Raw genomic sequence first — 6,652 nt, forward strand, 5'->3', positions numbered from 1 at the left:
AATTAAAAAAATCTGAGAACAAGAATATTTTACACACATGAAGGTACCCACCCATAAGCAATCATTTCTGATGAAAAAACACAAATGTGAAAATTTGGTGGCTATAGTGTTTTGGAAATTAACTCTTCAATTATTGATGCAATTAAAAGGCTGTGGTTCAATACTATTCTTCATATAGAATGTATCATTCTATGAGTCTGCTTGGTACATTGGGTCATAGAGCCGCATCAATGAACGACTCACTTGTATTCATTGGGTCCTTGTCAACAGCCTCCAGATTTGACCGCACGTGCAGATGCTCCACATGTGCCTTAGCTGTTGAAATGCAAAAACTCAGCAGCACCTTGTAGGAGTGGTGAACATTACCCAGCACTGTCAGTACTGTTAAACATCCACTCACATTAATGCTAATCATTCATACAAATATCTCTGAAGAACAGAGCAGCAAAACAACACTAACATAGGCATAACGATACCAAGGAGGGCTCCTAAATAGCACCCTATTCCCTACATAGTGCACTACTTTAAACCAGAACCCTATGGGCCCTGGTCAAAAGTAGTGCACTACATAGGAATAGGGTGCCATATGTGACCGACTTACACTGCACTATACAGCACGTGATCTGGCTTCACATGAAGAGCTGAAAAGACCCTGGACTCGATGAATTTCACAAAGGACTCTTTTTATAATGGCCGCCTTCTCTCCTTCTCTATACAGGTAAACAAAGGGCCTTGAAATCGTCAGAGAAACACAAAAGTGGAAAACATGAGTTTGGAGTAATAGGCAGAGAAGCAGAGAGATCTAATTCCCACATGCTCCATTTAAAATGATAGCTACATCAAATTACATTAATGTCCTTACATGGAGACATGGAGAGACAGAGACATGGAGAGACAGAGACATGGAGAGACGGAGACATGGAGAGACGGAGACATGGAGAGACGGAGACATGGAGAGACAGAGACATGGAGAGACAGAGACATGGAGAGACGGAGACATGGAGAGACGGAGACATGGAGAGACGGAGACATGGAGAGACAGAGACATGGAGAGACAGAGACATGGAGAGACAGAGACATGGAGAGACAGAGACATGGAGAGACGGAGACATGGAGAGACGGAGACATGGAGAGACGGAGATATGGAGAGACAGAGACGGAGACATGGAGAGACGGAAACATGGAGAGACGGAGACATGGAGAGACAGAGACATGGAGAGATGGAGACATGGAGAGACGGAGACATGGAGAGACGGAGACATGGAGACATGGAGAGACAGAGACATGGAGAGACAGAGACATGGAGAGACGGAGACATGGAGAGACAGAGACATGGAGAGACAGAGACATGGAGAGACGGAGACATGGAGAGACAGAGACATGGAGAGACGGAGATGGAGACATGGAGAGACAGAGACATGGAGAGACAGAGACATGGAGAGACAGAGACATGGAGAGACAGAGACATGGAGAGACAGAGATATGGAGAGACAGAGACGGAGACATGGAGAGACGGAGACATGGAGAGACGGAGACATGGAGAGACAGAGACATGGAGAGACGGAGACATGGAGAGACAGAGACATGGAGAGACGGAGACATGGAGAGACAGAGACATGGAGAGACGGAGACATGGAGAGACAGAGATATGGAGAGACAGAGACGGAGACATGGAGAGACAGAGACATGGAGAGACAGAGACATGGAGAGACAGAGACATGGAGAGACAGAGACATGGAGAGACAGAGACATGGAGAGACAGAGATATGGAGAGACAGAGACGGAGACATGGAGAGACAGAGACATGGAGAGACGGAGACATGGAGAGACGGAGACATGGAGAGACGGAGACATGGAGAGACAGAGACATGGAGAGACGGAGACATGGAGAGACAGAGATATGGAGAGACAGAGACGGAGACATGGAGAGACAGAGACATGGAGAGACAGAGACATGGAGAGACGGAGACATGGAGAGACGGAGACATGGAGAGACGGAGACATGGAGAGACGGAGACATGGAGAGACAGAGATATGGAGAGACAGAGATATGGAGAGACAGAGACGGAGACATGGAGAGACAGAGACATGGAGAGACAGAGACATGGAGAGACAGAGACATGGAGAGACGGAGACATGGAGAGACGGAGACATGGAGAGACGGAGACATGGAGAGACGGAGACATGGAGAGACAGAGATATGGAGAGACAGAGACGGAGACATGGAGAGACAGAGACATGGAGAGACAGAGACATGGAGAGACGGAGACATGGAGAGACAGAGACATGGAGAGACGGAGACATGGAGAGACGGAGACATGGAGAGACAGAGACATGGAGAGACAGAGACATGGAGAGAAGAGACGGAGACAAGATGGAGAGACAGAGACATGGAGAGACAGAGACATGGGACGAGACATGGAGAGACAGAGACATGGAGAGACAGAGACATGGAGAGACACGAGACATGGAGAGACAGAGACATGGAGAGACAGAGACATGGAGAGACAGAGACATGGAGAGACGGAGACATGGAGAGACAGAGATATGGAGAGACAGAGACGGAGACATGGAGAGACAGAGACATGGAGAGACAGAGACATGGGAGAGACAGAGACATGGAGAGACAGAGACATGGAGAGACGGAGACATGGAGACATGGAGAGACGGAGACATGGAGAGACAGAGACATGGAGAGACAGAGATATGGAGAGACAGAGACGGAGACATGGAGACATGGAGAGACGGAGACATGGAGAGACAGAGACATGGAGAGACAGAGACATGGAGAGACGGAGACATGGAGAGACAGAGACATGGAGAGACAGAGACATGGAGAGACGGAGACATGGAGAGACAGAGACATGAGAGACAGAGACATGGAGAGACGGAGACATGGAGAGACGGAGACATGGAGAGACAGAGACATGGAGAGACAGAGACATGGAGAGACAGAGACACGGAGAGACAGAGACACGGAGAGAGACATGCAGAGACGGAGACATGGAGAGACAGAGACACGGAGAGACGGAGACATGCAGATACGGAGACATGGAGAGACAGAGACATGGAGAGACGGAGACATGGAGAGACGGAGACATGGAGAGACAGAGACATGGAGAGACGGAGACATGGAGAGACAGAGACATGGAGAGACAGAGACATGGAGAGACGAGACATGGAGAGACAGAGACATGGAGAGACAGAGACATGGAGAGACAGAGACATGGAGATGGGAGACGGAGACATGGAGAGACAGAGACATGGAGAGACAAGATGGAGAGACGGGAGACATGGAGAGACGGAGACATGGAGAGACAGAGACATGGAGAGACGGAGACATGGAGTGAGACAGAGACATGGAGAGACAGAGAGATATGGAGACAGAGACAGGAGAGACAGAGACGAGACATGGAGAGACAGAGACATGGAGAGCAGAGACATGGAGAGACGGAGACATGGAGAGACAGAGACATGGAGAGACGGAGACATGAGAGACGGAGACATGGAGAGACAGAGACATGGAGAGACAGAGACATGGAGAGACAGAGACATGGAGAGACAGAGACATGGAGAGACGGAGACATGGAGAGACGGAGACATGGAGAGACGGAGACATGGAGAGACAGAGGACATGGAGAGACGGAGACATGGAGAGACAGAGACATGGAGAGATAGAGACATGGAGAGACGGAGACATGGAGAGACGGAGACATGGAGAGACAGAGACATGGAGAGACAGAGACATGGAGAGAGACATGGAGAGACAGAGACATGGAGAGACAGAGACATGGAGAGACGGAGACATGGAGAGACAGACATGGAGAGACGGAGACATGGAGAGACGGAGACATGGAGAGACAGAGACATGGAGAGACAGAGACATGGAGAGACAGAGACATGGAGAGACAGAGATATGGAGAGACAGAGACGGAGACATGGAGAGACGGAGACATGGAGAGACGGAGACATGGAAAGACAGAGACATGGAGAGACGGAGACATGGAGAGACAGAGACATGGAGACGGACGGAGACAGAGACATGGAGAGACGGAGACATGGAGAGACAGAGATATGGAGAGACAGAAAAGAGACAGAGACATGGAGAGACAGAGGACATGGAGAGACGGAGACATGGAGAGACAGAGACATGGAGAGACAGAGACATGGAGAGACAGAGATATGGAGAGACAGAGACGGAGACATGGAGAGACAGAGACATGGAGAGACAGAGACATGGAGAGACAGAGACATGGAGAGACAGAGACATGGAGAGACAGAGACATGGAGAGACGGAGACATGGAGAGACGGAGACATGGAGAGACAGAGATATGGAGAGACAGAGATATGGAGAGACAGAGACGGAGACATGGAGAGACAGAGACATTGAGAGAGAGACATGAGAGACGGAGACATGGAGAGACAGAGACATGGAGAGACAGAGACATGGAGACATGGAGAGACAGAGACATGGAGAGACGGAGACATGGAGAGACGGAGACATGGAGAGACAGAGACATGGAGAGACGGAGACATGGAGAGACAGAGACATGGAGAGATGGAGACATGGAGAGACAGAGACATGGAGAGACGGAGACATGGAGAGACGGAGACATGGAGAAGAGACAGAGATATGGAGAGACAGAGACATGGAGAGACAGAGACATGGAGAGACAGAGACATGGAGAGACCGAGGACATGGAGAGACGGAGACATGGAGAGACGGAGACATGGAGAGACAGAGATATGGAGAGACAGAGATATGGAGAGACAGAGACAGAGACATGGAGAGACAGAGACATGGAGAGAGAGACATGGAGAGACGGAGACATGGAGAGACAGAGACATGGAGAGACGGAGACATGGAGAGACGGAGACATGGAGAGACAGAGACATGGAGAGACGGAGACATGGAGAGACGGAGACATGGAGAGACAGAGACATGGAGAGACGGAGACATGGAGAGACGGAGACATGGAGAGACGGAGACATGGAGAGACAGAGATATGGAGAGACAGAGACATGGAGAGACAGAGACATGGAGAGACGGAGACATGGAGAGACGGAGACATGGAGAGACAGAGATATGGAGAGACAGAGATATGGAGAGACAGAGACGGAGACATGGAGAGACAGAGACATGGAGAGAGAGACATGGAGAGACGGAGACATGGAGAGACAGAGACATGGAGAGACGGAGACATGGAGAGACAGAGACATGGAGAGACGGAGACATGGAGAGACGGAGACATGGAGAGACGGAGACATGGAGAGACGGAGACATGGAGAGACGGAGACATGGAGAGACGGAGACATGGAGAGACGGAGACATGGAGAGACAGAGACATGGAGAGACAGAGACATGGAGAGACAGAGATATGGAGAGACAGAGATATGGAGAGAGACAGAGACGGAGACATGGAGAGACAGAGACATGGAGAGAGAGACATGGAGAGACGGAGACATGGAGAGACAGAGACATGGAGAGACGGAGACATGGAGAGACGGAGACATGGAGAGACAGAGATATGGAGAGACAGAGACATGGAGAGACAGAGACATGGAGAGACAGAGACATGGAGAGACGGAGACATGGAGAGACGGAGACATGGAGAGACGGAGATATGGAGAGACAGAGACGGAGACATGGAGAGACGGAAACATGGAGAGACGGAGACATGGAGAGACAGAGACATGGAGAGATGGAGACATGGAGAGACGGAGACATGGAGAGACGGAGACATGGAGAGACAGAGACATGGAGAGACAGAGACATGGAGAGACGGAGACATGGAGAGACAGAGACATGGAGAGACAGAGACATGGAGAGACGGAGACATGGAGAGACAGAGACATGGAGAGACGGAGACATGGAGAGACGGAGACGGAGACATGGAGAGACAGAGACATGGAGAGACAGAGACATGGAGAGACAGAGACATGGAGAGACAGAGATATGGAGAGACAGAGACGGAGACATGGAGAGACGGAGACATGGAGAGACGGAGACATGGAGAGACAGAGACATGGAGAGACGGAGACATGGAGAGACAGAGACATGGAGAGACGGAGACATGGAGAGACAGAGACATGGAGAGACGGAGACATGGAGAGACAGAGATATGGAGAGACAGAGACGGAGACATGGAGAGACAGAGACATGGAGAGACAGAGACATGGAGAGACAGACACATGGAGAGACAGAGATATGGAGAGAGAGACATGGAGAGACAGAGACATGGAGAGACAGAGACATGGAGAGACGGAGACATGGAGAGACGGAGACATGGAGAGACAGAGACATGGAGAGACAGAGATATGGAGAGACAGAGACGGAGACATGGAGAGACAGAGACATGGAGAGACAGAGACATGGAGAGACAGAGACATGGAGAGACAGAGAGCATGGAGAGACGGAGACATGGAGAGACGGAGACATGGAGAGACAGAGATATGGAGAGACAGAGATATGGAGAGACAGAGACGGAGACATGGAGAGACAGAGACATTGAGAGAGAGACATGGAGAGACGGAGACATGGAGAGACAGAGACATGGAGAGACGGAGACATGGAGAGACGGAGACATGGAGAGACAGAGACATGGAGAGACGGAGACATGGAGAGACGGAGACATGGAGAGACGGAGACAT

The sequence above is a fragment of the Coregonus clupeaformis genome, chromosome 7 (genome assembly GCF_020615455.1).
Source record: "Coregonus clupeaformis isolate EN_2021a chromosome 7, ASM2061545v1, whole genome shotgun sequence".
Classification (NCBI taxonomy): domain Eukaryota; kingdom Metazoa; phylum Chordata; class Actinopteri; order Salmoniformes; family Salmonidae; genus Coregonus; species Coregonus clupeaformis.